The sequence below is a fragment of the Danio rerio genome, chromosome 4 (assembly GCF_052040795.2).
Source record: "Danio rerio strain M-AB ecotype USA chromosome 4, GRCz13ab, whole genome shotgun sequence".
NCBI classification, from domain to species: domain Eukaryota; kingdom Metazoa; phylum Chordata; class Actinopteri; order Cypriniformes; family Danionidae; genus Danio; species Danio rerio.
This window is the reverse complement of record NC_141024.2, coordinates 57821052-57835183: the sequence shown is the minus strand read 5'-3', so window position 1 is coordinate 57835183 and position 14132 is coordinate 57821052. Positions and strand designations below refer to the sequence as shown.

The window sequence follows — 14132 nt, the reverse complement described above, 5'->3', positions numbered from 1 at the left end:
TTGCCAAGGTCTTTAGATGACAAAACCCAATTTTGGTGTCGATCCGATAAAATCCCTAGGAGGAGTTCGTTAAAATACAACGCTTGCAAATGGCAAAAACGCCACTTTTTCGCCGCAGGAAGTTAAAAATATCCGACTTCCTGTTGGGTTTGAGATATGGCTCCAAGAGACTTTTTCGTATGTTTTGGCATGTTTGAGGTGTGTGCCAATTTTCACGCATGTGCGTGATTCGTAGATCGGGGGCTCGTCCGTTTAATTTTTCTAGGTGGCGCTGTCGAGTCATTTTGCCACGCCCACTTCCGAAGCCCATAACAAACGTAAATTTTCGCCACTTCTGAGGCGTGTGCAAAGTTGCGTGAGTTTTCGGGCATGTTTAGCCCCTCAAAACCGCGATTCATTCCGCGGAAGAAGAAGAAGAAGAAGAAGAATAATAATAAACAGAGCAATTCCAATAGGGCCTACGCACCGTTTCGGTGCTCGGTCCCTAATAATAAAAAACGGAGCAATTCCAATAGGGCCTACGCACCGTTTCGGTGCTCGGTCCCTAATAATAAACAGAGCAATTCCAATAGGGCCTACGCACCGTTTCGGTGCTCGGTCCCTAATTAAAGCTGCAAGCAGCGATGATAGGGACCTCGCACCCGGGCTCACCGCCGCCCGGTGACCTTACAATGACAGAGAACAGCGAACAATATTAATTTAAGCCAATATATAAAAAAAATCTTAGAAAATCACAGATTTATGCCAAACTTCCTCCTGTCAGCAGGTGGCGCTATAACTCTGACTTAAGATTGGCATGTAGATGTCTTCCGGAGAGGAATCTTATCAACCATGTGAAGTTTCAGGCACATGGGACATTGTGTGGCTGAGTTATAAGCCAAACTACCTTCTGCCAGCAGGTGGCGTTATGACTGACTCAATATTGTTATGTGGATGTGTCCAGGAGCGGACTTTTATCAACCATGTGAAGTTTCAGGCAGATCAGAGATTGTGTGGAGATTGTGTTTTAAGACAAACTACATTCTGCCAGCAGGTGGCGCTATAAAAGACTTAATATTATTATGTAGATGTGTTTAGGAGAGGACTTTCATCCACCATGTGACATTTTAGGCAGATCTGACATTGTTTGGCCGAGTTACAAGCCAAAATTCCTTCTGCCAGCAGGTGGCGCTATGACTCTGACTTAATATTACTATGTAGATGTGCTCAAGAGAGGACTTTCATCAACCATGTGAAGTTTCAGGCAGATCGGACATTGTGTGGCCGAGTTACAAGCCAAACTATCTTCTGCCAGCAGGTGGCGCTATGACTGACTCAATATTGTTATGTGGATGTGTTCAGGAGAGGACTTTTATCAATCATGTGAAGTTTCAGGCAGATCAGACATTGTGTGGTTGAGTTATAAGAAATTCCTGTTCCATGGCGAAGCGTTGAGGTTTGTCATGCCACCACAGACACGCCCCTCTGCAAAAACTCTAGATCTTTACAATATATCATCGCTAGAGCTTTCAGATGACACCACTCTATTTTGGTGCTGATACGGGAAAGTTTGTGGGAGGAGTTTGTTACAGTGTCAAACATGACATTTCCTGTGGCCAGCAGGTGGCGCTATAACTGTAACTGGATATCGGCACGTAAACCTGATCAGGTCAGGACTGTTATTAAATGTGTGAATTTTGAGGCAGATCGAATAATGCATCCCTGAGTTATAAAGACTTCCTGTTTTGTGGCGAATCATCAAAGTTTGCGAGGCCGCCACGGACACGCCCATCTATGAAATCTCTAAAGCTTCGCAATTTAACATCACCAAGGTTTTAATATGACAAAACCCAATTTTGGTGTTTATCAGATAAAATCCCTAGGAGGAGTTCGTTAAAATACAACGCCTGGAAATGGCAAAAACGCCACTTTTTTACAGCAGGAAATTAAAAATATCTGACTTCCTGTTGGGTTTGAGATATGGCTCTAAGAGTCTTTTTCTTATGTTTTGGCATGTTTGAGGTGTGTGCCAATTTTCGTGCATGTGTGTGATTCGTATATCAGGGGCTCGTCCGATTAATTATGGTAGGTGGCGCTGTCGAGTCTATTTGCCACGCCCACTTCAATATTGTTATGTGGATGTGTTCAGGAGAGGACTTTTATCAACCATGTTAAGTTTCAGGCAGAGCAGACATTGTGTGGTTGAGTTATAAAGCCTTCCTGGTCAATGGCGAAGCGTTGAGGTTTGTAATGCCGCCACGGACACACCCTTCTCCGAAAACTCTAGAGCTTCACAATATATTATTGCCAGAGCTTTTAGATAACACAACCCAATTTTGGTGCTGATACGATAAAATTTGTGGGAGAAGTTTGTTACTCTGTAAAACATGTCATTTCCTGTGGCCAGCAGGTGGCGCTATAACTGTATCTAGATATTGGCATGTAAACGTGTTCAGGTCAGGACTCTTATCAAGCGTGTGAAGTTTGAGGCAGATCTGATAATGCATGCCTGAGTTATAACGACTTCCTCTTTTGTGGCGAATCGTCAAAGTTTGCGAGGCCGCCACGGACACGCCCATCGATGAAAACTCTAAAGCTTCGCAATTTAACATCGCCAAGGCCTTTAGATGACAAAACCCAATTTTGGTGTCGACCGGATAAAATCCCTAGGAGGAGTTCGTTAAAATACAACGCCTGGAAATGGCAAAAACGCCACTTTTTCGCCACAGGAAGTTAAAAATATCTGACTTCCTGTTGGGTTTGAGATATGGCTGCAAGAGACTTTTTCGTATGTTTTGGCATGTTTGAGGTGTGTGTCAATTTTCATGCATGTGCCTGATTCGTGGATCGGGGGCTCGTCCGTTTAATTTTTCTAGGTTGCGCTGTCGAGTCATTTTGCCACGCCCACTTCCGAAGCCCATAATAAACGTAAATTTTCACCACTTCTGAGGCGTGTGCAAAGTTGCGTGAGTTTTCGGGCATGTTTAGCCCCTCAAAACCGCGATTCATTCCGGACGAGAATAATAATAATAATAATTAAAGCTGCAAGCAGCGATGATAGGGACCTCGCACCCGGGCTCACCGCCGCCCGGTGACCTTACGATGACAGAGAACAGCGAACAATAATAATTTAAGCCAATATATAAAAAAAGATCTAAGAAAATCACAGATTTATGCCAAACTTCCTCCTGTCAGCAGGTGGCGCTAAAACTGTGACTTAAGATTGGCATGTAGATGTCTTCCGGAGAAGAATGTTATCAACCATGTGAAGTTTCAGGCACATGGGACATTGTGTGGCTGAGTTATAAGCCAAACTACCTTCTGCCAGCAGGTGGCGTTATGACTGACTCAATATTGTTATGTGGATGTGTTCAGGAGAGGACTTTTATCAATCATGTGAAGTTTCAGGCAGATTGGACATTGTGTGGCCGAGTTACAAGCCAAACTACCTTCTGCCAGCAGGTGGCGCTATGACTGACTCAATATTGTTATGTGGATGTGTTCAGGAGAGGACTTTTATCAACCATGTGAAGTTTCAGGCAGATCAGACATTGTGTGGTTGAGTTATAAGAAATTCCTGTTCCATGGCGAAGCGTTGAGGTTTGTCATGCCACCACAGACACGCCCCTCTGCAAAAACTCTAGATCTTCACAATATATCATCGCTAGAGCTTTCAGATGACACCACTCTATTTTGGTGCTGATACGGGAAAATTTGTGGAAGGAGTTTGTTACAGTGTCAAACATGTAATTTCCTGTGGCCAGCAGGTGGCGCTATAACTGTAACTAGATATCGGCACGTAAACCTGATCAGGTCAGGACTGTTATTAAATGTGTGAATTTTGAGGCAGATCGAATATTGCATGCCAGTTATAAAGACTTCCTGTTTTGTGGCGAATCATCAAAGTTTGCGAGGCCGCCACGGATACGCCCATCGATGAAAACTCTAAAGCTTCGCAATTTAACATCACCAAGGCTTTAAGATGACAAAACCCAATTTTGGTAATTATCAGATAAAATCCCTAGGAGGAGTTCGTTAAAATACAACGCCTGAAAATGGCAAAAGCGCCACTTTTTCACCACAGGAAGTTAAAAATATCCGACTTCCTGTTTGGTTTGAGATATGGCTCCAAGAGACTTTTTCGTATGTTTTGGCATGTTTGAGGTGTGTGCCAATTTTCGTGCATGTGCGTGATTCGTAGATCAGGGGCTTGTCCGATTAATTTTTTTAGGTGGCGCTGTTGAGTCAATTTGCCACGCCCACTTCAATATTGCTATGTGGATGTGTTCAGGGACGGACTTTTATCAACCATATGAAGTTTCAGGCTGATCGGACTTTGTGTGGTTGAGTTATGAGGACTTCCTGTTCCATGGCGAAGCGTTGAGGTTTGTCATGCCGCCACGGACACGCCCCTGTGTGAAAATTCTAGATCTTCACAATATATCATCGCTAGAGCTTTCAGATAACACAACCCAAATTTGGTGCTGATACGAAAAAATTTGTGGGAGGAGTTTGTTACACTGTAAAACATGTCATTTCCTGTGGCCAGCAGGTGGCGCTATATCTGTATCTAGATATCGGCATGTAAACGTGTTTAGGTCAGGACTCTTATCAAATGTGTGCAATTTGAGGCAGATCGGATAATGCATGCCTGAGTTATACCGACTTCCTGTTTTGTGGCGAATCGTCAAAGTTTGCGAGGCCGCCACGGACACGCCCATCGACGAAAACTCTAAAGCTTCGCAATTTAACATCGCCAAGGCCTTTAGATGACAAAAACCTAATTTTGGTGTCGATCGGATAAAATCCCTAGGAAGAGTTCGTTAAAATACAACGCCTGGAAATGGCAAAAATGCCACTTTTTCGCCGCAGGAAGTTAAAAATATCCGACTTCCTGTTGGGTTTGAGATATGGCTCCAAGAGACTTTTTTGTATGTTTTGGCGTGTTTGAGGTGTGTGCCAATTTTCGTGCATGTGCGTGATTCGTAGATCAGGGGCTCGTCCGTTTAAATTTAATAGGTGGCGCTGTCGAGTCATTTTGCCACGCCCACTTCAATATTGTTATGTGGATGTGTTCAGGAGAGGACTTTTATCAATCATATGAAGTTTCAGGCTGATCGGACTTTGTGTGGTTGAGTTATGAGGACTTCATGTTCCATGGCGAAGCGTTGAGGTTTGTCATGCCACCACGGACACGCCCCTCTGTGAAAACTCTAGATCTTCACAATATATCATTGCTAGAGCTTTCAGATAACACAACCCAATTTTGGTGCTGATACGATAAAATTTGTGGGAGGAGTTTGTTACTCTGTAAAACATGTCTTTTCCTGTGGCCAGCAGGTGGCGCTATAACTATATCTGGATATCGGCATGTAAACGTGTTCAGGTCAGGACTCTTATCAAACGTGTGAAATTTGAGGCAGATCAGATAATGCATGCCTGAGTTATAATGACTTCCTGTTTTGTGGCGAATCGTCAAAGTTTGAGAGGCCGCCACGGACACGCCCATCGACAAAAACTCTAAAGCTTCGCAATTTAACATCGCCAAGGCCTTTAGATGACAAAACCCAATTTTGGTGTCGATCAGATAAAATCCCTAGGAGGAGTTCGTTAAAATACAACGCCTGGAAATGGCAAAATCGCCACTTTTTCGCCACAGGAAGTACAAAATATCTGACTTCCTGTTGGGTTTGAGATATGGCTCCAAGAGATTTTTTCGTATGTTTTGGCATGTTTGAGGTGTGTGCCAATTTTCGTGCATGTGCGTGATTCGTGTATCGGGGGCTCGTCCGTTTAATTTTTCTAGGTGGCGCTGTCGAGTCATTTTGCCACGCCCACTTCTGAGACCCATATCAACCTGCTATTTACACCGCGTTTGGTGTGTGTGCAAATTTTCATGAGTTTTCGGGCATGTTTAGACCCTCAAAAGTGCCCCAATAGGGGGCGGAATAATAATAATAATAATAATTAAAGCTGCAAGCAGCGATGATAGGGACCTCGCACCCGGGCTCACCGCCGCCTGGTGGCCTCAGGATGACAGAGAACAGCTAACAATATTAATTTAAGCCGATGTATATAAAGAACCCGAGAAAATTACAAATTTATGTCAAACTTCTTCCTGTCACCAGGTGGCGCTGTGACTGTGACTCAAGATTGGCATGTAGATGCCTTCAGTAGAGGAATCTTATCCACCATGTGAATTTTCAGCCAGTACGGACATTGTTCGGCTGAGTTATATTTAATTTCCTGTTGGCAGCAGGTGGCGCTATGACTGTGACTCCATATTGGCATGTAGATGTCTTCAGGAGAGGAATTTAATCAACCATGTAAAGTTTCAGGCAGATCAGACATTGTGTGGCTGAGTTATAAGCCAAACTACCTTCTGCCAGCAGGTGGCGCTATGAGAGACTCAATATAATTATGTAGATGTGCACGGGAGAGTACTTTGATCAACCATGTGAAGTTTCAGGCTGATTGGATATTGTGTGGTTGAGTTATAATGCAAACTACCTTCTGCCAGCAGGTGGCGCTATAACTGTGACTCAAGATTGGCATGTAGATGCCTTCAGTAGAAGAATTTAATCAACCATGTGAAGTTTCAGGCAGGTCAGACATTTTGTGGCTAAGTTATGAGCCAAACTACCTTCTGCCAGCAGGTGGCGCTATGACTGACTCAATATTGTTATGTGGATGTGTTCAAGAGAGGAATTTTATCAACCATGTGAAGTTTCAGGCAGATCGGACATTGTGTGGTTAAGTTATAAGGACTTCCTGTTCCATGGCGAAGCGTTGAGGTTTGTCATGCCACCACGGACACGCCCCTCTGCAAAAACTCTAGATCTTCACAATATATCATCGCTAGAGCTTTCAGATGACACCACTCTATTTTGGTGCTGATACAATAAAATTTGGTGAAGGAGTTTATTACTCTGTAAAACATGACATTTCCTGTGGCCAGCAGGTGGCGCTATAACTGTATCTGGATGTTGGCATGTAAACGTGTTCAGGTCAGGACTCTTATCAAACGTGTGAATTTTGAGGCAGATCGGATAATGCATGCCTGAGTTATAATGACTTCCGGTTTTGTGGCGAATCGTCAAGGTTTGCAAAGCCGCCACGGACACGCCCATCAACGAAAACTCTAAAGCTTCGCAATTTAACATCGCCAAGGCCTTTATATGACAAAACCCAATTTTGGTGTTGATCGGATAAAATCCCTAGGAGGAGTTCGTTAAGATACAACGCCTGGAAATGGCAAAAATGCCACTTTTTTGCAGCAGGAAGTTAAAAATATCCGACTTCCTGTTGGGTTTGAGATATGACTCCAAGAGACTTTTTCGTATGTTTTGGCGTGTTTGAGGTGTGTGCCAATTTTTGTGCATGTGCGTGATTCGTAGATCAGGGGCTCGTCCGTTTAATTTTTATAGGTGGCGCTGTCGAGTCATTTTGCCACGCCCACTTCAATATTGTTATGTGGATGTGATCAGGGGAGGACTTTTATCCACTATATGAAGTTTCAGGCTGATCGGACTTTGTGTGGTTGAGTTATAAAGCCTTCCTGTTCCATGGCGAAGCGTTGAGGTTTGTCATGTCGCCACGGACACGCCCCTCTCCGAAAACTCTAGATCTTCACAATATATCATCGCTAGAGCTTTTAGATAACACTACCCAATTTTGGTGCTGATGCGATAAAATTTGTGGGAGGAGTTTGTTACTCTGGAAAAACATGTCATTTCCTGTGGCCAGCAGGTGGCGCTGTAACTGTATCTGGATATTGGCATGTAAACGTGTTCAGGTCAGGACTGTTATTAAACGTGTGAAATTTGAGGCAGATCGGATGATGCATGCCTGAGTTAAAACGACTTCCTGTTTTGTGGCGAAACATCAAACTTTGCGAGGCCGCCACGTACACGCCCATCGACGAAAACTCTAAAGCTTCGCAATTTAACATCGCCAAGGCCTTTAGATGACAAATGCCAATTTTGGTGTCGATCGGATAAAATCCCTAGGAGGAGTTCGTTAAAGTACAAGGCCTGGAAATGGCAAAAACGCCACTTTTTCGCCGCAGGAAGTCAAAAATATCCGACTTCCTGTTGGGTTTGAGATATGGCTCCAAGAGACTTTTTCGTATGTTTTGGCATGTTTGAGGTGTGTACCAATTTTCGTGCATGTGCGTGATTCGTAGATCGGGGGCTCGTCCGTTTAATTTTTCTAGGTGGCGCTGTCGAGTCATTTTGCCACACCCACTTCCGAGACCCATAATAAACGTAAATTTTCGCCACTTCTGAGGCGTGTGCAAAGTTGCGTGAGTTTTCGGGCATGTTTAGCCCCTCTAAATCGCGATTCATTGGAGAGAATAATAATAATAATAATAATAATAATAATAATAATAAACGGAGCAATTCCAATAGGGCCTACGCACCGTTTCGGTGCTCGGTCCCTAATAATAATAATAATAATAATAATAAAAAACGGAGCAATTCCAATAGGGCCTACGCACCGTTTCGGTGCTCGGTCCCTAATAATAATAATAATTAAAGCTGCAAGCAGCGATGATAGGGACCTCGCACCCGGGCTCACCGCCGCCCGGTGACCTTACGATGACAGAGAACAGCGAACAATAATAATTTAAGCCAATATATAAAAAAAGATCTAAGAAAATCACAGATTTATGCCAAACTTCCTCCTGTCAGCAGGTGGCGCTATAACTGTGACTTAAGATTGGCATGTAGATGTTTTCCGGAGAGGAATGTTATCAACCATGTGAAGTTTCAGGCACATGGGACATTGTGTGGCTGAGTTATAAGCCAAACTACCTTCTGCCAGCAGGTGGCGTTATGACTGACTCAATATTGTTATGTGGATGTGTTCAGGAGCGGACTTTTATCAATCATGTGAAGTTTCAGGCAGATCAGACATTGTGTGGTTGAGTTATAAGAAATTCCTGTTCCATGGCGAAGCGTTGAGGTTTGTCATGCCACCACAGACACGCCCTTCTGCAAAAACTCTAGATCTTCACAATATATCATCGCTAGAGCTTTCAGATGACACCACTCTATTTTGGTGCTGATACGGGAAGGTTTGTGGAAGGAGTTTGTTACAGTGTCAAACATGTCATTTCCTGTGGCCAGCAGGTGGCGCTATAACTGTAACTAGATATCGGCACGTAAACCTGATCAGGTCAGGACTGTTATTAAATGTGTGAATTTTGAGGCAGATCGAATAATGCATCCCTGAGTTATAAAGACTTCCTGTTTTGTGGCGAATCATCAAAGTTTGCGAGGCCGCCACGGATACGCCCATCGATGAAAACTCTAAAGCTTCGCAATTTAACATCACCAAGGCTTTAAGATGACAAAACCCAATTTTGGTAATTATCAGATAAAATCCCTAGGAGGAGTTTGTTAAAATACAACGCCTGAAAATGGCAAAAGCGCCACTTTTTCGCCACAGGAAGTTAAAAATATCCGACTTCCTGTTGGGTTTGAGATATGGCTCCAAGAGACTTTTTCGTATGTTTTGCCATGTTTGAGGTGTGTGCCAATTTTTGTGCATGTGCGTGATTCGTAGATCGGGGGCTCGTCCGTTTAATTTTTCTAGGTGGCGCTGTTGAGTCATTTTGCCACGCCCACTTCAATATTGTTATGTGGATGTGTTCAAGATTTGACGTTTATCAACCATGTGAAGTTTCAGGCAGATCGGACATTGTGTGGTTGTGTTATAAGGACTTCCTGTTCCATGGCGAAGCGTTGAGGTTTGTCATACCGCCACGGACACACCCCTCTGCGAAAACTCTAGATCTTCACAATATAACATCGCTAGAGCTTTCAGATAACACCACTCAATTTTGGTGTTGATACGATAAAATTTGTGGGAGGAGTTTATAACTCCGTAAATCATGTCATTTCCTGTGGCCAGCAGGTGGCGCTGTAACTGTATCTGGATAGCGGCATGTAAACGTGTTCAGGTCAGGACTCTTATCAAGCGTGTGAATTTTGAGGCAGATCTGATAATGCATGCCTGAGTTATAACTACTTCCTCTTTTGTGGCGAATCGTCAAAGTTTGCGAGGCCGCCACGGACACGCCCATCGACGAAAACTCTAAAGCTTCGCAATTTAACATCGCCAAGGCCTTTAGATGACAAAACCCAATTTTGGTGTCGATCGGATAAAATCCCTAGGAGGAGTTCGTTAAAATACAACGCCTGGAAATGGCAAAAACGCCACTTTTTCGCCGTAGGAAGTTAAAAATATCCGACTTCCTGTTGGGTTTGAGATATGGCTCCAAGAGACTTTTTCGTATGTTTTGGCATGTTTGAGGTGTGTGCCAATTTTCGTGCATGTGCGTGATTCGTGGATCGGGGGCTCGTCCGTTTAATTTTTCTAGGTGGCGCTGTCGAGTCATTTTGCCACGCCCACTTCCGAAGCCCATAACAAACGTAAATTTTCGCCACTTCTGAGGCGTGTGCAAAGTTGCGTGAGTTTTCGGGCATGTTGAGCCCCTCAAAACCGCGATTCATTCCGCGGAAGAAGAAGAAGAAGAAGAAGAAGAAGAAGAATTAAAGCTGCAAGCAGCGATGATAGGGACCTCGCACCCGGGCTCACCGCCGCCCGGTGGCCTCAGGATGACAGAGAACAGCGAACAACATTAATTTAAGCCGATATATATATAAAAAACCTAAGAAAAATACAGATTTAAGCCAAACTTCCTCCTGTCAGCAGGTGGCGCTATACCTGTGACTCAAGATTGGCATGTAGATGTCTTCAGGAGAGGAATTTAATCAACCATGTGAAGTTTCAGGCACATGGGACATTTTGTGGCTGAGTTATAAGCCAAACTACCTTTTGCCAGCAGGTGGCGTTATGACTGACTCAATATTGTTATGGGGATGTGTTCAGGACTGAACTTTTATCAAACATGTGAAGTTTCAGGCAGATCAGAGATTGTGTGGAGATTGTGTTATAAGACAATTTACATTCTGCCAGCAGGTGGCGCTATTAAAAACTCAATATTATTATGTAGATGTGCTCAGGAGAGGACTTTCATCAACCATGTGACATTTTAGACAGATTGGACATTGTGTGGCCGAGTTACAAGCCAAACTACCTTCTGCCAGCAGGTGGCGCTATGACTATGACTCAATATTATTATGTAGATTTATTATGTAGATGTGCTCAGGGGAGGACTTTCATCAACCTTGTGAAGTTTCAGGCAGATCGGACATTGTGTGGCCGAGTTACAAGCCAAACTACCTTCTGCCAGCAGATGGCGCTATGACTGACTCAATATTGTTATGTGGATGTGTTCAGAAGAGGACTTTTATCAATCATGTGAAGTTTCAGGCAGATCGGACATTGTGTGGTTGAGTTATAAGGACTTCCTGTTCCATGGCGAAGCGTTGAGGTTTGTCATGCCACCACAGACACGCCCCTCTGCAAAAACTCTAGATCTTCACAATATATCATCGCTAGAGCTTTCAGATGACACCACTCAATTTTGGTGCTGATACGGGAAAGTTTGTGGTAGGAGTTTGTTATAGTGTCAAACATGTCATTTCCTGTGGCCAGCAGGTGGCGCTATAACTGTAACTGGATATCGGCACGTAAACCTGATCAGGTCAGGACTGTAATTAAATGTGTGAATTTTGAGGCAGATCTGATAATGCATGCCTGAGTTATAACGACTTCCTGTTTTGTGGCGAATCATCAAAGTTTGCGAGGCCGCCACGGACACGCCCATCGATGAAAACTCTAAAGCTTCGCAATTTAACATCGCCAAGGCCTTTAGATGATAAAACCCAATTTTGGTGTCGATCGGATAAAATCCCTAGGAGGAGTTCGTTAAAATACAACGATTGGAAATGGCAAAAACGCCACTTTTTCGCCGCAGGAAGTCAAAAATATCCGACTTCCTGTTGGGCTTGAGATATGGCTCCAAGAGACTTTTTCGTATGTTTTGGCATGTTTAAGGTGTGTGCCAATTTTCGTGCATGTGCGTGATTCGTAGCTTGGGGGCTCGTCCATTTAATTTTTCTAGGTGGCGCTGTCGAGTCATTTTGCCACGCCCACTTCAATATTGTTATGTGGATGTGTTCAAGAGATGACGTTTATCAACCATGTGAAGTTTCAGGCAGATCGGACATTGTGTGGTTGAGTTATAAGGACTTCCTGTTCCATGGCGAAGCGTTGAGGTTTGTCATACCGCCACAGACACGCCCCTCTGCGAAAACTCTAGATCTTCACAATATATTATCGCTAGAGCTTTCAGATAACACTACCCAATTTTGGTGCTGATACGAAAAAATTTGTGGGAGGAGTTTATTACTCCGTAAATCATGTCATTTCCTGTGGCCAGCAGGTGGCGCTATAACTATATCTGGATATTGGCATGTAAACGTGTTCAGGTCAGGACGCTTATCAAGCGTGTGAATTTTGAGGCAGATCTGTTAATGCATGCCTGAGTTTTAACGACTTCCTGTTTTGTGGCGAATCGTCAAAGTTTGCGAGGGCGCCACGGACACGCCCATCGACGAAAACTCTAAAGCTTCGCAATTTAACATCGCCAAGGCCTTTAGATGACAAAACCCAATTTTGGTGTCGATCGGATAAAATCCCTAGGAGGAGTTCGTTAAAATACAACGCCTGGAAATGGCAAAAACGCCACTTTTTCGCCACAGGAAGTTAAAAATATCCGACTTCCTGTTGAGTTTGAGATATGGCTCCAAGAGACTTTTTCGTATGGTTTGGCATGTTTGAGGTGTGTGCCAATTTTCGTGCATGTGCGTGATTCGTGTATCGGGGGCTCGTCCGTTTAATTTTCCTAGGTGGCGCTGTCGAGTCATTTTGCCACGCCCACTTCCGAGACCCATATCAACCTGCTATTTACACCGCGTTTGGTGTGTGTGCAAATTTTCATGAGTTTTCGGGCATGTTTAGACCCTCAAAAGTGCCCCGATAGGGGGCGGAATAATAATAATAATAATAATTAAAGCTGCAAGCAGCGATGATAGGGACCTCGCACCCGGGCTCACCGCCGCCACGGACACGCCCCTCTGCAAAAACTCTAGATCTTCACAATATATCATCACTTAAGCTTTCAGATAACAACCCACCAAATTTGGTGCTGATACGAAAAAATTTGTGGGAGGAGTTTATTACTCTGTAAATCATGACATTTCCTGTGGCCAGCAGGTGGCGCTATAACTGTATCTGGATAACGGCATGTAAACGTGTTCTAGTCTAGACTCTTATTAAACATGTGAATTTTGAGGCAGATCTGATAATGCATGCCTAAGTTATAATGACTTCCGGTTTTTTGGCGAATCGTCAAAGTTTGCGAAGCCACCACGGACACGCCCATCGACAAAAACTATAAAGCTCCACAATTTAACATCGCCAAGGCCTTTAGATGACAAAACCCAATTTTGGTGTCGATAGCATAAAATCCCTAGGAGGAGTTCGTTAAGATACAACGCCTGGAAATGGCAAAAATGCCACTTATTTGCAGCAGGAAGTTAAAAATATCCGACTTCCTGTTGGGTTTGAGATATGGCTCCAAGAGACTTTTTCGTATGTTTTGGCGTGTTTGAGGTGTGTGCCAATTTTCGCGCATGTGCATGATTCGTAGATCAGGGGCTCGTCCGTTTATTTTTTATAGGTGGCGCTGTCGAGTCATTTTGCCACGCCCACTTCATTATTGTTGTGTTAAGGACAGGACTTTTATCAACCATATGAAGTTTCAGGCTGATCGGACTTTGTGTGGTTGAGTTATGAGGACTTCCTGTTGCATGGCGAAGCGTTGAGGTTTGTCATGCCGCCACGGACACGCCCCTCTGCAAAAACTCTAGATCTTCACAATATATCATCGCTAGAGCTTTCAGATGACGCCACTCAAATTTGGTGCTGATACGAAAAAATTTGTGGGAGGAGTTTGTTACAGTGTAAAACATGTCATTTCCTGTGGCCAGCAGGTGGCGCTATAACTATATCTGGACATGGGCTTGTAAACGTGTTCAGGTCAGGACTCTTATTAAACGTGTGAAATTTAAGGCAGATCGGATAATGCATGCCTGAGTTATAACGACTTCCTGTTTTGTGGCGAATCGTCAAAGTTTGAGAGGCCGCCACGGACACGCCCATCGACGAAAACTCTA

General features: G+C 43.9%; 1 long non-coding RNA gene across 1 annotated transcript; it reads left to right on the top strand.

Moving 5' to 3' along the window:
* The first annotated feature begins 1210 nt into the window (after positions 1–1210).
* LOC141381735 (uncharacterized) lies at positions 1211–10506 on the top strand. The gene is made up of 3 exons (XR_015942911.1): positions 1211–1297; positions 3311–4066; positions 9433–10506. It is a non-coding gene; the product is annotated as an uncharacterized LOC141381735 (long non-coding RNA).
* The last annotated feature ends 3626 nt before the right edge of the window (positions 10507–14132 follow it).